The 26,238-nt window shown below is 43.1% G+C and overlaps 1 protein-coding gene and 1 long non-coding RNA gene across 7 annotated transcripts in view; one reads left to right on the top strand and one right to left on the bottom strand.

Moving 5' to 3' along the window:
- The window catches only part of AMER3 (APC membrane recruitment protein 3), a 44,192-nt gene that overhangs the window by 7,018 nt on the left and 10,936 nt on the right, over window positions 1-26,238 (bottom strand). Inside the window, exon 3 of one of the 6 annotated variants that reach the window (XR_008451265.1) lies at window positions 1,655-1,838. The exons of 2 other annotated variants lie outside the window; for them this stretch is intronic. The gene's annotated coding sequence lies outside the window, so the exon portion shown is untranslated. Of the gene's footprint in view, window positions 1-1,654; window positions 1,839-7,739; window positions 12,793-17,286; window positions 17,416-22,317; window positions 24,255-26,238 lie in introns of those variants that run through there. 3 more of the 6 variants (XM_054074566.1, XM_054074564.1, XM_054074565.1) reach the window with 3 other exon arrangements.
- LOC128853045 (uncharacterized) overlaps window positions 1-26,238 on the top strand; it is a 39,871-nt gene that overhangs the window by 8,091 nt on the left and 5,542 nt on the right. The window lies entirely within an intron of this gene.

Here is a 26,238-nt window from a genome sequence, read left to right as displayed (position 1 = left end):
ACTGGAAGGTCACTCTAAGGTCTCCTCGGAGCCTTCTCTTCTCCAGGATGAACAAGCCCAACTCTCTCAGCCCTGAAAAGTCTCAAAACATCTGTAAGCACTTTGGCTCACAGAAGAAAGGATTTTGATAGTACAGTTTTCATGTGTCCTCTCTACAGCTGTGTCACTTGGCATAGACTGCCGTGCGCATTGTTATGGTGTCAGGAAGTTTAACCCAGAAGGACTTTAATGATGCTATGGCTTGAGCAGTTATTTCATGATTTCAATTGTCCGCTGGCGAGCACAAGGTGGCACAGCAGAGCCGGAACACTGGTGGGTTGAACAGAAACGGCTGCAGCAGGGTGATGGGGCTGTAGCTGGAGCTTTGTGTCCTCACACTGTGCCTGGCAGCGTCGGGGGTTCTACAGCCTGTAATTCGCAGGGTCACCACCTGTACTGCTGAGTCCATTCTCTGATAGAATGTCAGAGTTTTTAATATCTCCTAGGTGTCTCAGTCATTTCATCTGCAGATTCCCTAGAATTTCAGCTCAGCCTTTACTGCATTATTTAATGAATCAGTTCCTTCTAGCAGCTTTCCTTTTATGATGTAGTTTTTATGACATCTCAGCTGTACCTGCAAATTAAAACTGTAGGATAGTCTCAGTGATGCCCTGACTCTCAGTTCCTTCCTCCTACAAGCACATTTGAAGATTTTTCTTGTTTCGGGTGTGACTTTTTCTTTTATCAGTTGAATTTCTAAGCCTCATTGTACGTGCCTTGAATACTTGGGTTATTTTTCTTTTTGCATCATACAGTTTTCTAAAGTTTACCTAAGGAACATATTCTCATCTTTTGTTCACTGCAGCAGAACACTGGCCCTTTAAGGCCAGAAGGGATCTCTGTGCCTAAGGAAATCTGTTTAAAAATATTTGATGTAGCTGTTGCTAGATAGAAGAGCATCTTGGGAGCTATTAACGTCAGGGGCAAGTTAGAATGTAGGGCCACTGGTGCCTTAAGGGCCTGGGATCTTGTAGTAGGGCATTATAAAGTTTCTCCTTCTCTCATCTGGAGAAAAGACATTATTAGCCTCAGAACTGACAGTGATTAAAGTGATGATAAGCACACGTCTGAAGGAAGATTGGGCTAATATGGACTCACCAAGCTAGAAGAAAAGCCTGCCAATTGCAGTTGAAGGGGAACAGGAGGGAGAAATTCTAAATCATGGAAATCTGCGCTGGAATTCTAGTAGCAGCACCAACTAGGAGATAGAAATCCCAGTTGGGGGGGGGTGCGTGTTTCCCCTCAAAAGAAACCAAACTGGTGAACTTAATTTAGGTAGGCACCGGGAAAGCAAAACTGAGGCAGGATCTTTGCAGGAGCAGTTTTTACCACGAGGGAATGCCTTGAAGCATTCTTTGTCTAGCCTGGCCATTGAATTGCTGTAACCTTCATGCCAAAGTTATTTAATAGCTCCCCTTTAGCATTATCATGCAGAGTTAATTGCTGCCACTGGTTGTGTAGATTACAAGTTAGCTGGGAATTTTCTGACAGAAATGATTTTCAGATGGGAAATATGCTAGGTTTCAACAGTTTAAATATTCTTTGTAGAAATTCAGGTTCACTGGAACAAAAAAAACCAATATATCCCTGCAGGAAAACAGGAAAAATGCCTCACTGCATAGAAGATTTGCCAGTTGGTAGAACAGAACCGGTCATAAGCAGCAGGCACAAAACAGACAGATAATTTATCCCAGTTGTCTGCCATGGATATATTCAGAAATGCCCTTTCCATGGAAAGTAGTGCACAGATCAGCGACCTCGGGTGGGAGCTGATAAACAGTAGTGTTGCCAGAAGCTACCTGTGTAAAAAAAACAGACTTGTCACTCCTGGGGAATCAAGAAATTATGCTGTAAAAACTTTTTTTGCTGTTTTAAGCTGCATCTGCCATAGAATGCTGTGCCAGCAGAATATACTGCATAATATTGTAATGCTTGATACAAAGCACTCTGAGTGTACACCTAGCCTGACCTGCCAGCCCCTCCTTTCTTGACACTGTATAGCAGAAAAGGCACAGAAAAAAAAAAAAGAAAGAAAGAAAAAAGACAGAGCCTCTTTAACAATTCCTTGCCAGAGAAACATAGTCATACAGTAGTAATGCGGCCCCTGGTTGTTATGCGATTCTGAACAAGCTGTTCAAAGCAGTTTGCATGTGTCCCCAGAATTCAGTGACACACCACAGATGTTAGGCAGCCACTTCCCTGCCTTCCTGAACTGCATCACATGTAGTTTACCAGAGACCGGTAGACCAGTGTTTTTCTCTACCTTCGTGACTACATTCTTTGAATATTTTCATGCCATTAATGGAAGTATTTCGTTAGCATGTGAACAAATGGGATTATCACAATGTGACAAATAGCTGATATATTGTATAGAAAATCTCTCTTCCTTTTTTTTTATCTCTTTACATACAAGTGACTTGAATAATATCCTTCTAAAATGTTATCTCAGAGAGAAATAGTGTCTGGGCTCCGTTGTGCTGTTTTAAGTACCCAACTGTCCCTGTGAGTAAAAATATCATCACACACTTAGTGTGCTTGCTTACGTGGACAGGGTCAGGCTGTCAGAATTTGTCTGTAATCTCTGATTCCCAATAAAGTTTACAGTTCTGCTGTCTGCAGCTTGTTCCCATCCTCATTGTCTGCTTCACAGCTCACATTCAACATCCAAGTCAAGGTCACAGACAGTCTGAAAATCAATTTTCTATGCTTCCATTATGCCTTCCTCAACCTTATTTCTTTTCTTATCTCTCTTTATGAAAGAACTACGTGCACAGACCTATGTCTGATGCATGGGACAAGTTCAGTTGCAAAATGTTCGCAAAATAGGAAGCCTATAATATAATAATCTATAAATAATGTCTTCCCCCAGCTATCATAGGCCTTTGAGATTATTTATACTGGGTAGTAATTTGAATCTTGTCAGTGCTGCATTGTGCTGATGTTGATTGAAATGGTAATGAATGCAATACATTCTCTCAAATTCTCCAGTTCTAATAGAAGATATCATTCAGAGGCAGTTAGCAGCGCTAGAACTGCAGCTGGCTCATTGATTGCTGAGTACACGCTGCTGTGTCTGCAGGGCAGTCAGTCTGGATTGCTGTGGATCCTGTGTCATCTTTGTGTCGCACGTCTTTGGTGTATTTGCTGACTTGCTAAAGTTAGGGTCAGCAAACAAGACCCTAGCAATCATTAGTAAGTACCAAACCGGTCTAAGTATGTTTGCAATTAATTTTCCTGAGACAGCTTGTTTTCTTTTGCTGGGTACAGCCCACTATCCTTCAAGTCACTGCAGTGCTCTGACTCCAAGTTTCCTCTGTTCTCACATTCAGACTGTGCCTGCTTCTGGTCCAGCATGTGCATGAAATCCTTTTATTCATATGACTAAGGCTCTAATTCATATTCTGTTGATTTTGCTTCTGAGATATCAAAATTTCCCTTTCTTCTGGCCTTGTTAAACACAGTCTTACCTGTTCATATCTACTCGGAATGTTGACACAAAGATGTTATTTTTCTGTCTGGTTATACTACCCAAATACCTGCTGTTTTGAGTATTTTCCCTCATTTCTATTACTCTCTAAAACCCGGTGGCTGACCTTCCTTCCAAGGCTTTTAAAGACCAATGTCTATCCGCTAGCTGTACCCTAGACCATCCAAATATCGATTCTTGTTTATGACAGCAATACCAGTCTGCATTGTCTCCTTGTTACGTGTGCAAAGGAGAAATGGAATGCTTTGTCCTATGGGGCTTCTTGTATTTGGAAGTCAATCCGTAAAGGTATGATAACACTAGATGACACTTTCTGACCGCCAGCTGGTACTCTCTCATTGTTTCCATGTATTCTACCACCTGTCTGTATCCATCTGTGGGTGTTTGCTCTGCATTGTCGTTTCTAGACATCATTTCCAGCCCTTTGTAGCACAGACCCAAAACCTGATGTTTGTTTACACAGGGAAGAGGGACGGGGAAAGGGAAGGAATCCAGACATCTGGGTCTGGAATATGTGGGCATGACAAATCATTACTTGATCTTTATTCTTTGATTTTGCAAAAATGAAATGGAAATTTACTCTTGTGTGAATATTCTCTACGGTCAACTAACCCTGATGCTATAGCTTACAAAGTCCTGCTCAATTTTACCACTTTAGAGTAAATACTTTAGAGTATTTTTACCTCTTTGGTGTATTTTTAAGGCCAGTTGTTATGATACTGTTCTGGTAGTACGCAATCATTTTAAAAGTTGCGAGTTTTTGCCAAGTTTCACTGGAAAGGAAAACTACATGAAGCAGTGATGTGACACACAGAGGAACAGCCTAACTTTCCAGCTGGAACAATTCCAGATTTAAAATTAATGCAGACGTTGTCAGGAGTAAATGGATTTCACTTCCTCTTATTGAAGAAGGCCAGACAGCAAGAAACAGGGCTAGGGAGACATTGACAAGCGTCACATACAATTTTGTTGGCTTCATTTTGAGCCATGATGAAATAAGGCAGATCAATCACTTTTTCTGTCATAAGAAGTGTGGAGTCATGTAAAGTTTTCAAAGAGGTGAAAATAAACTGAAACCATTCCCAGTTCAGAAGTTCAGGTAACTTGTCAACCCTTCAGCACAGGTATGAGACTGATTGGGGCAGCATCTCCTACAGGGGGAGGAAGGTTTTATTCCAGGAACACATGGGAAGGGTCCCATCTCTGTACTAGAACCACTCTGTACAACTCAGTGGGAAGGCATGCAAAGATCTTAAGGCTCTGGAGAGTGTCCAGAGAACAAAGCTGGTGAAGGAGCTGGAGGACAAGTCTTATGAGGAGCAGCTGAGGGACCTGGGGTTGTTTAGCCTGGAGGATTCTGAGAGGAGACATTATTGCTCTCTACAACTACCTAAAAGGAGGTTGTAGAGAGGTGAGTGCTGGGCTCTTCTCCAAAGTGACAGAGGACAGGACAAGGGGGAATGGCCTCAGCCTGCCCCAAGGAAGGTTCAGACTGGATATCAGGAAAAAAATTTCACAGAAAGGGTCATGGAGCACTGGCAGAGGCTGCCCAGGGAGGGGGTGGAGTCACCTTCCCTGGAGGTGTTTAAAAGACGGGTAGATGAGGTGCTCAGGGACATGGTTTAGTGGCAGATAGGAAAGGTTGGACTCGATGATCTAAGGGGTCTTTTCCAGCCTGGTGATTCTATGATTCTATGATAGCAACTCCCTGATGCCAGGCTCACACGCTCTGCTTCATGGTAGAGGCCAACAAGTTCATAGGTCTCTCTAGTGTCAACTCAGAAGTGTTTTCTGTGCCATCATTGAGAGAAGATCAGATCTCAGGGATTGTGGACTCCTCCTGATGAGACTTTTTGACGTGCTAATCTTTTCCGAAGAAGATAACTGTACTATTACAGAAAATTACACACTGAAATTAAAGAGACCAGGTAGAGTTGACAGATGCTGAGATCTGGTTCAAGCAGTCTAAGTTCAAGTTTTAGTGGCAGGTGACCAAATTACAGTACCATCCAAACCAGTACAAAATTTGGCTATGAGGGAAACATGGGTGTCAAGTTCAATAAAGGCAAGTGCAGAGTCCTGCATCTTGGGAGGAACAACCCCCTGCACCAGTACAGCTTGGGGGCTGACCTGCTGGAAAGCAGCTCTGCAGAGAAGAACCTGGGAGTCTTGGTGGAAAACAAGTTAACCACGAGCCAGCAATGTGGCCGTGTGGCCAAGAAGGCCAATGGCATCCTGGGGTGCATTAAGAATAGTGTGGCCAGCAGAGTGAGGAAGGTTCTCCCCATCTCTGCTCTGCCCTAGCCAGGCCCTGTCTGGAGTCCTGTGTCCAGTTCTGGGCTTCCCAGTTCAGGAAAGAGAAGGAGCTACTGGAGAGAGTCCAGAGGAGGCCATGGAGATGATCAGGGGACTGGAGCATTTTATGAGGAGAGGCTGAGTGAGCTCAGTCTGTTTAGCCTGGAAAAGAGAAGACTGAGAGGGACACCTTAGCAATGCTTATCAATATGTAAGAGGCGGTGGTCAGGAGGACGGGGACAGACTCTTTTTAGTGGTGCCCAGCATCAGGACAAGGGTCAACAGGCACAAACTGGAGCACAGGAAGTTCCACCTGAGTATGAGGGAAAGCTTCTTTCCTATGAGGGTGATGGAACATTGGAACAGGCTGCCCAAGGAAGGTGTGGAGTTTCCTTCTCTGGAGAGATTCAAAGGCCTGGACACCCTCCTGTGCAACCTGCTGGAGGGGAACCTGCTTTAGCATGGGGATTGGACTGGATGAGCTCCAGAGGGCACTACCTCACTCTGACCACTCTGATTCTGTCAGCAGATCCTTGACTTTTGTCTGCAGTGTTCTGGAGAGAGCGCCTGTCCAAGCATCTGGATTTGGATCCAGATAGACTAACAAACAGTAACAGCAGGAGAAGCTGAACTAGAACATATACCGTGTCACCATCAAACAAAGCTGGCTGAAGCGTACATGGCACTTCCACTGCAAGAGCTCCAGGTTCTTTACCAGCCAGGGCTGTCAGGGCAGCATTGGTCATTGGAGTTATCTTCCCAGTCTTCACTAAAATCATGCATGGAGTGAGTGCCTTACCATGTAGCTTTCCTTTACAGTCCTGCCAGTCCAATTTGTTTTGTTGCAAAAGGAATATTTCCTTTTGCTGACCTTCTCACACTTGCTAACTATGTTTCTAACCACGATTCACACATTTGACCTCCTAACAAAGAGTGCAAGAATTAAAAATGTATGAGAACCTGGTGAGAGTGGCCAGCCGAATGGCTGCATTAGCACTGAAGTTAAATTATTGATAGAAAGGGTGATTTTTACTTTCCTTATAGTTATTGAATAATAGATTAAAATCTGCACAGTAAGATTATTTTCATCACCCACATAAATGACATGTTCAGTTAAAACAGAGAGGAGAACAAATGAAAAATGTTCTGGGGTGGCAAATATATTAGGCTTAAAATTTTTATATTCTGTTTATTCATTTTGGACATATTTTTCAATAAATGTTTTGATTTAACAGAAGTTATGGGACTGTTTCATGTAATTTAGGAGATAGGGACAGACTTTGTTTCCTCATAATGTAACTGTGATACTATCAGTGAAAGTGATCAATCGAGAACAACTGATGTGTTCTGTATTAGCTGCTGCCCATGCTAATCCAAATAAAAATGTTATTTAACAGCTGAAATTACCAGACTGACTAATATCTGGTCTTTAGAATTATTACATTATTGAATCTCTCAGTATTCCTGTGTGTGGTACACCACACTGAGATGTCACCATCTGTGCGGCCCTAGAGAAACAGTAAATATGTCTGATTTTGCTTTTCCTATTTAGTTTAGTTGCAGTAAAAATAATAACTATTAAATCTTTTCGGTGATTAACAATTTGTTTGGCTTTCTACACTGCCTTTAGCTGTCAGATCTCCTGGCTGGTTATTGACGTACCCAGCAAGAATCCCATTGCAGATTTCTGTTAATCAACTGATAGCATTCTTACTGCAGGTATTACATGGCATGATTGCCTGAATTTTGAACAGACAGTTGCTCCTGAATTTCCACTTGTGCTGCTCTCCTACAGGGATGGATGATGTTGGCTTTGAACAGGACAGTCCCTTTTCTATCAGCTTTGAGATCTTTCAGCACAGAGTCAGCAAGTGTCTGGTAGGCTGACCAGGCAGCTTTCGACTTATATCCCTTTGGCAACAAGTTGGAAAAGAGGAAGAAAAACCAAGCTTGCTTTAAATGAAATTATTCAAATTCATTTGTTACAAGCTGTACAGAAAAAGTGGGAAATCCAAAATAGTGCATTTCCGTTCTTCAGCTGGTATTTTCTTAGTCAAAGAATCAGAAGTACCACAGATAGAAGTACTTCATGTGAGTATCTCAAAATGTTGTGTTTCAGTCATGTTAGCTCATAGAATCATAGTTTGGGTTGGAAGGGACCTTAAAGTTCATCCAGTTCCACCCCCTGCCATGGGCAGGGACACCTCCCACTGGATCAGGCTGCCCAAGGCCCATCCAACCTGGCCTGGAACACCTCCAGGGATGGGCCAGCCACAGCTTCCCTGGGCAACCTGGGCCAGGGCCTCACCACTCTTGTGGTGAAGAAAGTCTTCCTAATGTCCAGTATAAATTGATTTAGAGCCCACTCAAATCTCTGGAGAAAACTCCCTGGATTTGCAACAGTCTCTGCAATGTCTGTTGATGCCATTTAATACAGCAAATTGGGATTAGGTGTATGCAGGATTGTCCCTTTTAGCAACCACACAGGCTTGTTTCCCCACACCCCCGCGCTGATACAGAATAAGCAATACCAATGCCCTTGTCAACACAACCTTCCTGGATGACAGCCTTCAGCGATCCGGTTTCAATCCCTGTGCATTTTCAGATCACGAATTGTAGATAGAGACGGGAAGATTTGGTAAATTTTGTGATGCTGAAGGCTGTCTGGTAAGAAGGAAAAGAAGCTAGTCGGAGTTCACTGCGAGTAGACTGCTGAGTGACTGTGTAAGGGTGAAACGGGAATATGTACCACTGACCTACTTAGTGTTGAAAGTCTCCGTGTTCCATTATAGATGAGCTGATCTACTTAACGCCCTCCTTGTTGCCTGTAGTTAGCTCAATGGCAGGATGATTTCAACTATTCCTTCATTCCTGGACCAATGTAATTCAAATTTCTCTGTTTTATACCCTGATATTCTGACCCACTGAAATATGTACAGATGGAATATATAGGCTGAGTCAGAATTTTGGATATGCTTTTAAAAATCTAAATTTAGGCACACAAAATTTAAATTTTATTCTGCATGGTCTGATCAGAACTGTAAAAATAGCACTGATGGTGCTAAAATGTGCTTTGAGCTTCCAGTTTAGAACTGATCCATTTTGATAGGGTGTTTTTTAAAAGACAGTGTCTGTAGGATTGTGAAGTATTAGCATTGTATTTTTGGGTTTTTTTTCTATTGGTAGTCAAACTCCATCAATAGATCATGCTTTTCTTTGTTAAAGAAACTCAATGCCTCTGGCAACCTAAAAAAGCCAATGGTGATCCCACATCTTGATTCTAAGAATTTATCCTTTTTTAGTGTATTTTTAAAAGAACTACCTTCAAAATTTCCTTTTAGGTTCAGTCCGTGTCAAGCAGGTAACTAGAGACAGGAATATAGAAGTACATCTTAAATACTATAAGTGACTGTTCACATTGCTGAAGGAGCTCATTTTGCTTTTTGAAACTAACTTCTTTATTTAATTGTCAGTGCTGGGAATCTGATAAATGTAGCTGTCAGCCATGCGTGGGGCAAGGAGGAGGGGAGAAGGAGCTCTTCCTGTGCTATGATTAGCAGCACTCATATGTAAAAACAGCAGCTGGTCCGGACTGCAGTAAGTTCTTTAAGTTCTACAACCCTGTTATTTAGAACTGACTGTATGGCTCTATGGGTTTAACTTCATAGCAGCGTCTTAGCAAAACAGGAAGGAAAAACAGTGAGTCAGTCTAGGACATGCCTTGGTGAGCACCTCAGGATAGGCGAAGGGCAAATACCCAAATTACTTCCTCTGGGCTCTGTAACTTCTCAGTTCCTGCCAGATTGTATAGCTTGCCTTGCTGGTGATGGGGTACAGGAGATCACAAGGATTATGAACTGTGGAGAAGATTTTATGTTGAGGGATGAGCTCATTTTCCTTCCTGTTGAAGAGAAATGAGCATCTCCTAAAGAATCCTGTGGCGTGCTGAAGAAGTTTAGCCATTTGGGGCTTTTCTGCTAGGTGAAAACCTCATGTTAAGTTAGATATTCGGCAGATGTTTTTGAGTGGAAAAGACAGTATTTCTTTCCATTCCCCTGTTTCAGTCATTGGCATAGACTGGTCTAATACTCTCCTGTTTCAGGTCCTATAGAGTTGCTCTGCCAACTGGAAATTGGGCAGTATGAATATGTGACCCAGGAACACTGCTGAGTTTTAATAATACTGTTGAACATTTTTTCTCTCAACCACCTCACAGAGTGTTTTGTTTCCCTTCCCTCCATCCAAAAATTAAGACATAGTCTATTGTAAACTTGCATGTTCGCTAAATGATGTGAATGTAGAATGAGTTGGAATATCTGGGAAATTAAGGCCAAGGGTGCCCAGCTGCAACACAATCAGCTGAACATGGCTTTCTTCTTCCTCTTTACCTTGTGGGGAAGGGAAACTACACTTGATAAAGGCAGAACACTAACACAGTTATAATTTATATTTAGCAAGCGTTTGTATTCTTGCAGATGAATAAATTAAAAGGCCACTACATTGCAACAGGAGGTCTACACGGTGCGTGGACATCCGGTTTTACTTAAAAGATGAGAAATGATTACTCAGACATCATAACTGTATAATTCATCATGTTTTCAAGTTACCATTTGCAACCCCATCAAAAAGTCCCTTAGAAGATCAGGAGGACACTGAGAAGAATTAAGTTTTCTATATCTTATGGCTAAAATTTCTAATTAATTAATATTTGGGGAAGAAAGAAGAGAGAGTGGTATCATATGACAACTCAGCTCCACTAGCACATAGCAAACTGCTGTGCTTTCACGACCTGATGCTTGTGTAAGTTAGCTGTGTAAATTCTGTAAGCTGCAAGGAGAATGCTTAATATTCCTGTTGTATGCATATTTGTGTATTACTTGGGAAAAGTGACTGTTAACGAATGTGAACATGATCTGTGAATGGTACGCATTTGGTGAAAAGGCGATGATTCCTTATTTCACAGAATAAAAGGAGTAAAAGGCTACTGAATATTGATAATGCAGTAGATGTAAAGTACATCATTTTTTATACCATGCAAGGCAAAATTTACTGTAGAATTCATTAGCACAAATTATCATAAAGGCCAAAAGTACATGTTGGTTCAAAATGAGATTAAGTAACTAATAGAAGATAGGTCTGTTTATTGAATGCAGTGGCATGAATAGTTTGTCCTTAGCTTAAGTAGCTTAATATGATTGATTGCCTTGGTTTTATTCTCTTCCCTAAGTATTCATTCCTGGTCACTGCTGGGGAGAAGATAAATGGGGCTTTCATCTCCTCCAATATGAATGTTTTGGATACTCATATAAATGCAGCTGTTTAGTGACAAATCCATTAATAAAAGCATCCATCCTAAAAATCTGTCTCTTTCTGTCTGTCATTACTGTCTGTGTGTCATAACTGTCTCTCCTCCTCTCTTCCAGAATCTTGTCATTTCTGTTACATATTTTTGTTGCAAATTGTGTCTAAGCCTTCATGCCTTGCTGTTCTGTAAAACCCTTTGAAGTGAACCTCATTGAACGTCGTGGGTGAGATGAGCAGAGGTTTTCCAAATTTGGAATTTTGATAAAAGCATAAGGATTTTGTGAATGTTTTCAGTCAGGTCCTGTTCACATAAAACACACAGTACTTCCCTTCAGTGAAGGACATCATTCAGTGTGCTTTATACTCTTAGGTACTTATGTTCATGGAAATATGGTTAAGAAATAATATCAAGTTATAAATTAATTCAGAGTTGCCACTTTGCAAGGTATTTGACAGTGGTATACAAATCAGAAGGATATCAGTCCCACCATTGGACACTTCCTATCTTAAGAGACTGTGTTTGTAGACAGGTCTGAGCCCTTTGAGTAAAATCAGATCTGCTGTTAGCCAGCATTGGTTGGTTTATGCTTTGCCCCAATGCTGGATTGATCTGTCACCTTGTTCAGTAGAAGGGAGTTCAGCCGATTACCGGTAACATCTTAAATGTGAAAAACTGCATGAAGAGGTTGAACACATTGCCCAGATTGGTGGTGGATGCCCCATCCTTGGAAACATTCAAGGTCAAGTTAGATGTAGCTCTGATAAACATGGTCCAGTTGAAGATGGCCCCGCTCACTGCAGGGGGTTGAACTGGATGACTTTCATGGTCCCTTCCAACACAAACTGTTCTATGGTCCTGTGATTCTAAGAGAGATCAATAGTAGTCACAGGAAAATGGAACCGAGTTTTCCTGAAGAAGTAGCTGTAACATCGCTGCCCATTAAATATCCTACTTGAGAAATCTCTAATTTTTCGTTAAAGTTGGGGAAACTCACTGAAAGGGACTTCTCAGGTATTCCCCAAAACCATGAAGAAATGTACAGTGTGTCAATTAATAACCAAGTAGAAACTTTTTCAATTGGTTATGCTGTTTCAGGTATTTATGTTACTGTAGATTTATATCTAAGGAACTAAGTAACTAGTTCCTGTAAAACGTCAGGAGTGCCCCCTCTGAAAACAGAGTAAAGCAAGGTTTCAAAAGTTCACATCGCTCAGCATGAAAATAGTTAGACCCTTAATCAACTTAAGGATTTTTTTCCTGGGTGTCAGAGAAAGATCTCTTTATGGCAGGATTTTTTCCACTATGAAATGGTTTGTATTCATCCTTGTGTTCTGCTCACTTTATGTTTTTGTGCCTTTAATTAAAACACTAAGTAGATTGCTGTGTTACATGATGAGTGATAAATTGCCGTCGGGGAAGTTCATTGATTTATATTCTGTGGGTGAGTGCCATATGACGTTCTTGTTAGATGACAGAATACTTTCTATAGATTTCCTGATCTGATTAAATAAAATTAGGTCTGATTGAATGTCTGTAGGTCAGGTTAACGGTGAGATGCTCTCTCTGCTTTGAAGCAGAAAGACCTATAGTTAAGAGGAGTGCAGTGGCACTGGTAGCAGCAGAAGAGGGTCTTGAAGGTCCTTCCTGGAAGACAGTCCTGGAAAGTCTTGTGGTTTTGATTCCAAAAAAACCATACAAGAAAAGACAGAGGGAGGTGGATAAGAAACTGTTCTCTCTGCATCCTCTTTCCTGGAGGCAGCGCACAAAGTTTGTGCTGCTTCTAGCAATGTTATCTTCAGACCTGCATCTCTTCCCCTTCTGCAGAAAGGAATCAGCACTAAGAGAGGTGAAAAAGGCAGCAGAAGCAGGGCAGTAGCGCTCAATTGCAAAGAGGTTGAGTCTGATGATTAGAAGTAAGAAAATTTGGCACCATGTCCTAATGGAGAGTGCTCAGGGTCTGCAACAGCCAAAAGGTGGGTTTTTAAAAAACGACCGGTTTTGCTGACCTCATTTGTTACAGACCAGTGGGGAAGCTGGTCTAAAAGAGATTCAGGACTCCTTTCTTTTTTTTTCTGAACAATATTTTAGTGCCATAGAGTTGCAAATAAACTCATCTATTCTAAATACATACTGTCCCAATTTCTGTTAATTAAAAATAGTCTTTTATAGGATTTTTCAAAAGCTTCATGAAAAAAATAATAGAAGAAGGTCAGTTGTAGTTTACTAACCCAGTAATCTGTGTAACTCAACATTAGGAGGTGGCAGTTCATTGCTAACAATGCTACCGTTGTCTAAGTCCTTTTAGGCAAAGAACCAGAGAACATTTCCAAGCTAATTGGAAGCTACACGAAGCATTAATTCTTTTAACAAATGTAGCATCCCATCAGAAATCACAGTGGCTAACAGTGTGTTTATTAATAGAACTGGCCCCAAAGACTAAACGGTTCAGCCAGGTTGAGCAAAGCGATTCTTGAGCCAGTGAGTGCCCACTCTATTCCACAGACAAACTAGCATGGAGAAATTATGGGATGGCTGGGCAGAGAAGCAGCCTGTAAAAGGGGATGTGAAGGGACAGTGTGTGGCCTGTGCGCTATAGGGAACAGGGCTTTTCAGCAAATCACTCCCATGAGGTCAGAGGTGACCAATGGATTTGCAATCGCAGTTAATGCTCCATGATCCATGCGCACTTACTTAGTTTGAGGATGAAGCAGACTGTGCACGTGGGGCTGGCTAAGGTGCCTCACAATATAAATGCGTGGGAACATCCTGTGTCCGATGCAGTGCTCTCCCAGAACGCAGGTTTGTCTGGGTTCCTTAGCTGCTATAGCAGACCAGGCCAGATGGAAGTTGTTCCACTCAAAAAGCTTTTGGTCTTACTGCATCACCCTCTTGAGAACCCATATTATCTTGGCTTTCCCACCCTCTAAGTGCTCCCAGGCCACTGAAAAGTCCAAATAATGGAGAGCTGTCAGCACTTGAAGAAACCTGTGTCTCATAGGAACACAGAAATAGATGTTGGGGTGACTGAGGAGGATCAATTTGCACACTGCCTCGGTATCCTGGGCACACACAGGAAAGAGGCGTGTGATCCTGAGAAGTGTGAAATTGTGCTGCTTAGGTCATTGCCAATCTTTCAGCTGTAGGTTTCCCAGATAACAATACTTTATAAAAATTTTCATTGTTTTTTTATTTCATTGCCTTTTTTAAGACTATACAGGTTGCCACATTCCTTTAACTTCCTTCCTCAGAGTCTGCTCACCTACAGCACCTGTTGCTCAGTGCAGGAGCTCTAGCCACCACATCCCTCTTGGAATCATATTAGTGGCTTCCTGAGTACCAAGAGGGCCACAACATTTATCCTGCCCAAACCCAGTGGTGCTGGCTTGCAGGGCATTCTGTTCCTTTCTCTGCTGACTGCTCATCGCTGGCTTGCTTGGTTCTCAGTACAGGTGAAGAGTAACCCAGTTGTTCCATTATAATTCTTGCCTGCCCTTATCCCTCAGGTCTTTTGGGGATGGCAGCTATAAAGGAAGTGGTTTTACACTGCATTCATGGTGATGCCTTGCAAGAATTGATCTCTAATTAAAGATTTTTAAAGCTAGGGGGAATGGGTATTAACTGGAGAGGGGAAGATTTAGACTAGACATAAGGAGGAATTTTTTCACAATGAGGGTGGTGAGACACTGGAACGGATTCCCCAGAGAAGTGGTGGCTGCCCCATCCCTGGAGGTGTTCAAGGCCAGGATGGATCCAGTGGGAGGTGTCCCTGCCCACGGTAGGGAGGGGTGCAATTGGATGATCTTTAAGATCCCTTCCAACTCAAACTGTTCTATGATTCTAAATATAGAAGCAGGGTAAATATAATTCTTTATTATTCACTGTTGACTTTCAGCATAAAGATTTTTGTGTTGGCTAGGTCAAAAATCATAATTACTCTTTATATCCAGTCTGGTGATTTACATACATTCATTTGAACTGCCTCATCCTCCATTCCTTTTGGTAGACTCTAAGATATAATATTAGGTAAAGAAATGCGGAGACGGGATGGACTGGGGGGAAGGGCTGGGTTGGTTTTTGGCAACTGTGTTGGCAACTTGAAAGTTCAATCATTTATCCATAGAGAAGCCAAAAGAGGTCACTCTGCTACTCAGCATTAGGCCAATAATAGTTACTGCAACTACAGCTAATTTCATTTCTTCTTTAGCAAATAACGAAAGATCCCATACCTCCTGACATAGGTCACACTTCAGCCCAGGGCAGAATCCTACCCTGCTGATCTGGGAAGACCAAGCACAGCTCAGTGCAGAGTGGTTCACATGAGCCTACAAATGAAGGGGATTAGTGAAACTGATTTCTGAGCAAATCCCACAGGAATTAAGCGCAGTGTCCTATCCATTTAAATCAATCAAAACTCCTAATGGTGTTTACTGGTTATTAAGCTAAAAATTAAATACAGGATTTGGCCTTGCGAAAATACAGCTTCCTTAAAACCTCATCAAGGCATAGAGAGGAAAAGCAGAATGGGAAGGATCTTACAGTAGACAATGGTGACGAAGGTAGAATGACGTAGAACGAAACTAGAAATAAGCTTTTATTGGAAGGTGACTAGAAAAGTGGAGCTTTCCTTTTCTGACAGTGGCATCTACAATTTTTGGAGGACTCAGATGTATGCTACAGAGCAGCTTTTGCAGTTTGCATCTACTGCGAGTTTATAAAATGTTAGAAGTTGGCTAGTAAAATAGTAGAGAAAATAAAGAGAAAAATATACAATTTTCCAAGAAAACAAACAGAAAGTGGGAAAACAGAAGTGAAGTATGAACAATCATCATTTAGACTAAATTTTCTTCAGTTAACAGAAAGTTGTCTGTTCTCTGGACTTCTTTTAAGAGCTTGCTGCATCTTTGGATTGTTTTTTATTTCAAAGACTAAATGACTCTTTAATTAAGAATATTTGAAATAAGATGCAATAGAGACCAGTGTTACTTGGGCAAAAGAAGCTGTCCCAGCATTTTATGTTTGTGTAGTTTTATGGCTATTTGATTGAGGCACTGTGGGCCAAGGGCATTGCAATTGCTATCTACACTGGTGGATACAGGTTCTTTAATAATATAAAATGTGTAAGGTTCAGAAGTCAAGTGAGCAACAGAGAGAATCCTTCCTTCTAACTGTCTGTACATATGTTTATCTCTATAAAATCTCATAACATTAAGCCTTCATATTTCTATCATTCACATCATACAACCCTCTATTGGCAATAAATGTAATTTTTAAATGAACCTCATCCATTCTGAATTTGTGTTTCAAGGACCACACTCAGTCATATGGTCTAGCTGTCATCTCCTTTAATAAACATTGAAGGGAGAACTAACATATCTTTCTCTAAGAGAAAAAATATTTATTAGATTTATTACATGATTTATAAGAAAAACCGCTTTTGAATTGTGAAAAAAAGCTAAGGGGAATTTTTAAATTTGTAAGTACGACTCATTAGGTGTTCTGAAATGTTACAGATTATAGTTGGAGAATACTTTGGGGAGCTGAGATGATTCAGAGAATCATAGAATCAGAGAATAGTTTGGGTTGGAAGGGACCTTAAAGATCATCCAGGTTCCACCCCCTGCCACGGTCAGGGACACCTCCCACTGGATCAGGCTGCCCAAGGCCCATCCAACCTGGCCTGGAACACCTCCAGGGATGGGGCAGCCACAGCTTCCCTGGGCAACCTGGGCCAGGGCCTCACCACTCTCATTGTGAAGAATTTCCTCCTTACGTCTAGTCTAAATCTGCCTCTCTCCAATTTGTACCCATTCCCCCTCATCCTATCCCCAAAAGCCTTTGTAAAAAGCCCCTCTCCAGCTTTCTTGTAGCCCCTTCAGGTACTGGAAGGTCACTCTAAGGTCTCCTCTGAGCCTTCTCTTCTCCAGGCTGAACAACCCCAACTCTCAGCCTCGTATGGGAGGTGCTTCAGCCCTTGGATCATCTTTGTAGCCTCCTCTGGACCCCTTCCAACAGCTCCATCTCCTTCTTGTATTGAGGATTCCAGAACTGGATGCAATGCTCCAGATGAGGTCTCCCAAGAGAGGAACAGAGGGACAGAATCCCCTCCCTCGCCCTGCTGGCCACGCTGCTTTGGATGCAGCCCAGGACACAGTTGGCCTTTTGGGCTGCGAGCTCACATTGCTGGCTCATATTGATCTTCTCATCAGCGAGCACCCCCAAGTCCTTCTCCGCAGGGCTGCTCTCAAAGCATTCAAGCATTGTCTTGTTAATGATTAAAGCTTTAAGAAATCTAGAAAAATAAAAGCCGAAAATTGAAAACCTGCTGGCATTTTTCACTATCTCAGTAGCAAACTAATTCCAAATATGTAATCATTCTTGCAAACAAACCTAACCAACATTGCCCTGATCAGACAGGCTCACTATAAAGACATTCAGATGTTACTTACGAAGGTGTAAACTTGGGCATTTTGCAAGATGCATTTTGTATTTAATTATAAACGGGTTTGCAGGGAGTTGGTCGCTATAGCAACAGTCTACATAGTGCTTTTTTTCAGAGCAAAACCCAACTTGTCTGTATGTTCGAGGGAAGACAGAATGGATATAGAAGGGAGATAAAGCTTGTATTTCTCCGAGAGCCACAAATTGCAGCATCCTCTATTTAAAGTATGCAGATGGAAGAGCTGCTTCTTTTCCTCAATGATTTTCCTGCCGCTGACAAATTCCATTTGATGTTTGTGCAAAATACAACCCTCCGTTGTTTCAGAAATGCAACTGCACCAGGGTTAATCAAGGCTAACACCCAATCAAATATTTCCTTAAAGCGCAGCTGAAAACAGAAGGCACAATCTCTCTTGAAAAGGTGGAGCTGTGAAAATTTGTGATGCAGTGTTTTGTTTGGCGTCTCCTGCTGTAAGTAAGGCTCATTCTCCACCCTTACTGAAGTCAGACAGGATTTGCTTTGCCTATGATTGCTCTGCAAACACCTCCCTGATTGGGTATCACAGCCCAGAAGCCACCTTGGCTTGACTTTTTCCCCCCTCTGTTGACTGCGAGATGGAAAAACGTAAAAACAGGTTGGGGAGCATGGGGGACACACAAAAATCTTCAATCCTGCTTAATCTTAAGTTGCGATTCTCCTCTCTCTGTATCCTTCAGTCGCTGTTGGTATGTCTATTCGTGTGACCAAAGCACAGAACACAAGGCTCAGTTCCGTGGCTGCTGTTGGAGTTAAACAGAGCTTGACTGGCTTTTGCGACACGGCTCTGTGGGTGCTGTGCGAGTCTGCCTCTTCCCAGGGTGTGCTGAGCACTCCGTTTTCATTTTGTGCATAATCATTTCCAACACGCTGCAGGCTGGGATTCTGTAGAGTCAGCACATTTCCTTTGCTCAATGAAACGGGGAGAGGAGCCCATGAGAGCAGAGCCCGTTCTAAATTATGGCTTTGCTTCCTTTGTGCAAAATTCCTTTCCCAGCTGTTCCCCAGAGCTCCAGGCTCAGCGAGGTGGGGATGCAGGAATCTTATGAGTCTGGGGAGGAGGCTGCCTGCCTGCAGAGGGATTTCCAGGCTCTAGAAGGTGGGGAGAACAGCCTGCAAGAGGTACTGAGCTGCGAGAGGTGTCAGCTTGGCAGGCATGCGGAAAAGGGCGAGGGCTTTTGGAGTAGGTTAGATTGCCAAGAGCAGAAGGAATGTACAGCATGTGAGAGGAAAGAGTGGACCTTGTTTGGGGCAAGTTAGAGGGAAAGTCGTCATGAAGGGGAAAGAGGTAGATTTGGAAAAATAGTTGGAGAAGACTAGTAAAGAGGTGATGAGGCAATACAATCTGCATCTTCCTACCTTGCCCTCTTGTGCAAGGACAACTATTCACTCAGAAATAAGAACAAAGAGGACTTTCCTTTCTCTAGTATCTCCAGTAATCTTAGAATCATAGAATCATAGAATCACCAGGTTGGAAAGGACCCACTGGATCATCGAGTCCAACTATTCCTAACACTCCCTTAAACCTTGTCCCTAACTACTTCATCAACCCATTCATTAAACACCTCCAGGGAAGGCGACTCGACCACCTCTCTGGGCAGCCTGTTCCAGTGCCCGATGACTCTTCTCTGTATCTTGACCTGCAGACTGAGAGCTTCCCCTTGGATGATATAGTCATCTCAAAGGAGAGAACAGCTGATGGTGGGAAGAGAGAAGCTTGATGGCTGCAATATCGTGGTATCATTTGTGTAGTTGTCATCACTGGCTGACACTGTTATGAAGTGTCACAAGATCTTTTAAGCTTTACCAGAACAGGCCTGCCCAAAGTGCATGTAGCGAGACACTTAGATTCAATGCCTTAATCCATAAGAAATATCTTTTTTTGCTTCTCTCTATCCTGACTTGCATTGCTGTCCAAGAACTGTAAACGTCATTCTCTTCTCACTTTCAAATGTTGCAAATGTGCCCATGATTTGAATGGCATAAAAAACTTGCCACACCAGATGTTTACAGTCTAGCCTCACCTGAAGAACTGGCAGGAAAAGTTCGCTCAAAACAGAACAACCTTCTACAAGACCCCATGGAGAACTATGTTCATTTTGGACATTTCCTTAGGCTCCCTGTGATACCATTCATGAGCATAGGCTCATGCCAAGGCTTTATGCCTTTCACTGTAATGGTCAAATTTTTTGTTCTTACTTTAGTCGGATTTAAATTGTTTTGGTTTGGGTTTGGTTTAGTTTATTTTTGAGAAAAATACAGAAAATCCACCGGCACTGAGGATTTCTGTGCTTACTGTCTCTATGGACTATCAGTCTTTCTTTACACAGAAACCCCAGACCCACATACGGAATCACGGCCTCTGCCCCGAACAATCACAAGAGTATTTGTAGCCTCCCAAGAGAGACAAAGGCACACAAGGGACAGTGCCTGGTTTGGGGGTAAATAGATATCAGAAAATAAGGAAATTCAAAAGGAATACTTTGGAAGTTTTACAAAGCAAAATTGATACATATAGCACAATAGACATCAGATTTTAAGAGGTGCTTGAAAAACACAGAGTAAAGAGACTAAAGGTTCCTAACACAAATCAGAAGGCTTTGAAGCTCATATGCTTGAGTGGAAAAAGCACTAAACCCAGACATCAAGGAGGAGACACTGTCTGACTGGTTTCCAGAAGATGGGAGGTTGGTTTTTCCAGGTTTCAAAATTCTCCATTTGCCCTGTTTCTTACACTCCTTTCCCAAGCACCTACTGCAGCCCACCAGCAAAGGTGGTGTTTGAAGGATTCTGGCTTTGCCCTCTCTGCATGTTCTGATGGGGGGAACAGAACTGGAGATTCTACATTTGAGGTCCAAAAAGCTGAGGTTACCAGGCTCTTCCTCCTACTCTTTTTTCACTTGCTGGATGGTGAGTATAAATGTCATCCGATTGGTACAGAGCATGCTGGAGCTAGGGATCTGCTTTGCATTCCGTGTCTCCTGACTTGTACTCCATCGGGAAAGATTCTCTCGTGTTTGACTGAAGAAGCCTGTTCTGTAACTGGATACAAGCGTCTTGCTTCCCCTTTCTTCCCACCCTTACACTGAGTGCATTGAGTGCACCCTCAGCAAGTTTGCAGAGGGCACTGAGCTGGGAGGACATGTCGATCTGCTGGAGGGTGGAAGGCTCCAAAGGGATCTGAACAGGCTGGACTGCTGGGCTGAGACCAATGGGATGAGGTTCAACAAGGCCAAATGCCAAGTCCTGCACTTGGGGCACAACAACCCTATGCAGCGCTACAGACTGGGGGAAGAGTGGCTGGAGAGCTGCACGGAAGAGAAGGATCTGGGGGTGCTGGTTGACAGCAGCTGAACATGAGCCAGCAGTGTGCCCAGGTGGCCAAGAAGGCCAACGGCATCTTGGCTTGTATCAGAAATGGGGTCACCAGCAGGTCCAGGGAGGTTATTCTCCCTCTGTACTCGGAACTGGTGAGACCATACCTTGAGTACTGTGCTCAGTTCTGGGCCCCTTCCCACAAGAAGGATGTTGAGGCTCTGAAGCGTGTCCAAAGAAGAGCAACGAAGCTGGTGAGGGGGCTGGAGAACAGATCTTACGAGGAGCAGCTGAGGGACCAGGGGTTGTTTAGCCTGGAGAAGAGAAGGCTGAGGGGAGACCTTATTGCTCTCTACAACTGCCTAAAAGGAGGTTGTGGAGAGGAGGGAGCTGGGCTCTTCTCCCAAGTGACAGAGGACAGGACAAGGGGGAATGGCCTGAAGCTCCGCCAGGGGAGGGTCAGACTGGACATCAGAAAGAAATTTTTCACAGAAAGGGTCGTGGAGCCCTGGCAGAGGCTGCCCGGGGGGGTGGGGTGGAGTCCCCATCCCTGAGGGGTGTTAAAAGATGGGTAGGATGAGGTGCTCAGGGACATGGTTTAGTGGCAGATAGGAGTGGTTGGACTTAATGATCCAAGAGGTCTTTTCCAACCTGGTGATTCTATGATTCTATGACTCTTACACTTTCCTGGACATCACTACAAAAGAGAAGTGAAGCAGGTGTTCTTCAGAATCTTAACAAGTGGTTCACTCCTTCATTTAAACAAATGGGTGATATTTGGCCCAGTCCCATGCACATAATTATAAGGTCTTCTATAGCCAAACTTCTATAGCCAAAACATTGCTTATAGTTTCATTGCTGGTGCAATGAAGATGAGAATTTAGCTCTCTGTACTGTTGTCAACAGGGGAAAAATAGAGTTCCTATAAGACTGTATCCATGGAAACCGTCCTACTGCAACAGCCGGTAATGCAGCAAATCAGTTTCTTCAGTTTTAAAATGAAACACATTTAACAACATTATAGTGCATGTGCCATCTCCGATATCATCTGTGCTGATAGCTGTATTGAAAAATCCTTTTCTAGGAAATAAGCTGGCAAGAACATTCCTTGCTCCTGACAGAATTCTGATTTGGGGTGGAGTAAGCACTGATGACAAAGTTCCGTGAAGACAGTATAGTGAGACAGAGCCAAGTCCGGAAGCAACAGTGTTTAATGAAGGAGAAAATTGTTTAATTTAGCATTTAGCCCAAGTATCTGGGCACATGGTGACTAACACGCAAACATATTAGCAGGGGCAGTGGCCTGTCACCTCTGTCTCCCTGCTCTTTGCTTCTGTGGTACCATATGTGACAAAGAGTACACTGGTACTTTGTGATGCATTTGTCTGAACAGAAGTGTGTGTGTGTGTGTGTGCCCGCGTTTCCATGTGTGGCTGGAGGACTGTCAGATGAGATTTCAGTATGTGGCTCAGTGCAAGATGATCTGGGCAATTCACATTATAAAGGTGTACATTTCAGAGCCAGAGGCATTTCCAATGCAGAAAATGTGCTGGCTGTCTCTACATTTTATTATTCTTACATATTATCATGTGAGATTTGAGAGAGGACTTCTTTCCTGCACCATGGAGGGAGCATGGAAATATATGGACTCCTTACCCCAGGCTTTGAATGCAGTACCACACTCTTCCCCTGCTCTGGTCACAGGGATTCTACCTTTATTTTTCCACCTATTAAGGCATCTCTCTCTGGCCACTTTGAGAAATACCATAGTTTATCAAATAATTGCCTATAAGCAGATGATGCTCCATTCTGCTTTCCTTTTTTGTTGACTCCAAAATACTGCGGTCTGCCTTCCCTCTGCCTGGCAGATAGAGAAATATCTGCCTGGGAGAAATGTGACCTTATTTAAGACAGAAGGAAAAGAGTTGAACCAGGAGGGAATAAAAAGCATTACAGAAATTGCCTAGACTGTAAGTAGCCCTTCTGTTGGTGAGGATCAGATATACGTTCCTCTGTCACTTTGCAGAGTCCAGGCTGTGTTTTATCAGCTTCTGCATCCCAGCTCCTTGATAACAACAATCACGTTTGCCATACTGTCTTATTTTATCTGCTATTATGGCAATCCCTCTTTGACTGACAGTTATCTACTTTTTTCTGACCTGAGGGCAAGCTTATTGCAATGCGTTCCTTTCAGTGCTGTCACTGAAACACATCCAAAAGCTTCAACTGGTGCATAACGTGGCCTTTCAGCATTTGAATGAAGTGAGCATATATTGTTGGGAGCACACGTGGGATTTGTTGCTCTGCCACATCTACCAGCTAACGGAAGATGCAGTTTAAGCCACATTAAGTGGTAGAAATGTATCTCAGGGGCCTGAAATGCAGTTGTTTGAAGAGAGCGCTTTGTTCTTCCTGTGTCCAGTTGCTGTGACCTGCAGTGTTGTCTGCCTATTCGATCAGCTCAGAGATTTCTACAGTCCGGAAAAGACTTCCCAATGCTCCACTCTAGGACAGTGCTCCCTTGTTGAGGACAAAGAGTTTCCTGCTGGAAAACATCTGGTCAAAAAGCACAGACTTCTTCAGCTTGGTTTCCATAGTTCACGAATATACAAATCTGGGAATCCTCCTCATATTCACAGGATGGGCTGCAGTAACTTCCTAAGTTCTAGCTTTTTGGTACTGAACAACGAAAATCATTCCTTTCATTGCACTTCCTACTGGTAATTTCCACCTTCTACATCCCCATGTAAGGATACCATTTGCCACTGGGATTGCTTCACCATCGAGGATCAAACCCCTGGTGAGCTCGGATATGCGGCATTTGCAAAGTTCTCTCTGAAATGCCAGGGAAGGGAGAATGGAAGAAGAGCTGAGAATGGCATTTCTGTACCATTCTTCATCACAGTTGTGTGTCTGTTCAGCAGCGAGAAGCCCTGGACACCAGGCATGGTTCAGGGGAACCCTGCAGACCAGTTGGAGCAGAGAGGATCAGCTCATTTGTTACTGTGGGTACTGGAGATGGGGTGACAAAAGCTGGAGATTTTAATGGCTGTTGATACAAGTTTTCCTTTGTCCCACGATAAATGGCAAGAAAGCTGACCTTCTCTTCCCCTTCTCCTCCAGGCCAGCCCTGGGAGGACGGAGGACGGGCTGCGCTGGAGCTGCTTACACAGCATTTGTTCTGAGGGACAAAGGAAGCGCCACCTCTGTCTCTGTCACTTCTCTCACAGCTCTTGTGTGCTTTAAAACAGTGAACCTTGGAACATTCTTCATGTATGAGCTCTTGGGATTTGCACTGTCATGTTCAGCGTAGGAGTGTTTCTCGACGATGTCTGTCTCTGTGGATTCAGAGGTGACACCATGTTTGTATGCTGCCTCTCTCACACTACCACCCCCGTGATTAAGGCAAAGATCCTGAGTCACCTTCCAAAAGGATTTAAAATTTCCGGCAAATCTGTAGGCCATCTGGTAATGTGGGCAGGCAAAAAGATACTGGGTAGGAAAAGTCAGTCACATGGCAGTGTTTATATCTCTTAAACACGTTAAATGCCATTTTAATTGTTGCCTAAATTGGTTTTTTGTAAGAAATTTGTAACAAACAGCACTTTATGAATATGGAAATCCCTTCTATATTCTAAAATGCCATTCATTTTACCTTTAGAGAAAATGGCATTATTCTTTTCTCCCTGGAACTCGGGTGGTAGCGTGTGAATGTGTCACATTCCTGACGCTGCAGGTATCGGTGCTGACGCATGGTGGGATATAGTAGCTGCTATTTGATACAATGCAGTATAAAGTGCCCCAAGCTCAGGAATGTCTACATGCAGTATGTCTTGAACAGGGTAAAGATACAGTCCCTTACAACTTGTGACAGCCACAGCAGCTCTGACTCCCTTCTCCGTCTCTACGGAGTCAAGTGACTCCTCAAAATCAGAATCTCTTTGTGCACCCCTAGCCTGTAAGGGCAGCAGTATTCTTAGCAGTACCCTGTGGATCAATAGTCACAACAAACTAAAAATATCAGGCCAACGCAGATATCGATCTGTTGTTCTAACCACAAAAAGCTGTGCCTAGCACTGTCTTCTTGCATATACTGCCTGTGATCACAAACCTTCCCTTGCTTGTACTGCATTTTTAATTCCAGAAATAAGCTATAAATAATCACAGGCGAGCAGTTCTAAGGGCTATGGTGTGTGCTTGAATGGCAAGTTCAGCCAAAAATCTTATGATGTGAGAATGTGGCTTGCCAGTCAGCATTGTTTGCAAGGAAAGTGAAGAAAATCCAGAATTGCTTCTTTCACTAGAGGAGCACATAGTTCCCTGTTGAACAGGTTATAACTAGGGGATGTGTTAGTAAAGGGTATTTAAGACTGACAGTCTCTGGCAGTTAACTTCAGACAACCCCCTGAAATCTATCCTTCCCTGTGCTGAGAAACTTGTCAGTGGGGAAACGCACTTGCACAGGTACCTGACTCTCCTGGGACCTGAAAATGTAAGGATGAGTTTGCCTCTTGCAGAGAGAAGATGTTTAGTTTGTGCTGTTTGGTAAGCCTTTAGAAACGCCAAAAAAAACAGTCACACTGCTGTAAAAAACAAGAGTTGGAGAAATGTTGTGTTCCCTATTCAAAATGAGCTCTTTCTTAATTTTCCATCCTGGCCCTTACTGCAGTCTCCTCTCCATTTTCCACAACTCCAAAGGCTCCTTCTCAGAGTGCCAGGGCTTGGCAGAGTCCAGCCCATCTGTCAGATAGAGAATTTACACAAGTTTTGAACTCCTCAACAGATTCCTCTCAGCGACTGGAGGACAGAGGATTTCTCGGCTGGCGTAGGGTCAGAGCGGTCTGCACAGAGAGCATTTGCTCTGGCCTCAAGATTTGTGCGGCAGGCATATCTTAACCAGCAAAACAACTGTGGAATTGATCAGTTCTTTCTGTCTTACAGCAGAGGTGGTTCTTGCCCTATGTCAGACACCAAATTCTGCACCTCCCTATACCATGTAAGTGGTGCTCAAGGACTTTCAGAAGCTTGAGGTGCAGCACAGACCCTATTATCCCTCTCTTGCCTCTCAATCCTTGAGCATGGAGCATGCCTTGGCTTCAGCTCCTGCTCTGCCACAGTGCGCTTTGGCCAGAGACCAAGGCACCTGCTGGAGAGAGACTTCAGGCTTGCAAGAAAGAACATCCTCCTGGTAGACTTAGCAGCAGCAGCACAGCTTTGTGAGCTTTCCCTCGTGCTTGAGGGCACACTGCATGTCTGCAACCGCAGCACAGGGTATGTCTGTCTGCCCCGTGACTTAACCTTGCAGATCTCTGGCTTTCTTTT

Source organism: Cuculus canorus, chromosome 9, assembly GCF_017976375.1.
Source record: "Cuculus canorus isolate bCucCan1 chromosome 9, bCucCan1.pri, whole genome shotgun sequence".
NCBI lineage: Eukaryota > Metazoa > Chordata > Aves > Cuculiformes > Cuculidae > Cuculus > Cuculus canorus.
The sequence above is the reverse complement of the archived record's forward strand: the minus strand, read 5'-3'. Positions and strand labels throughout refer to the sequence as shown.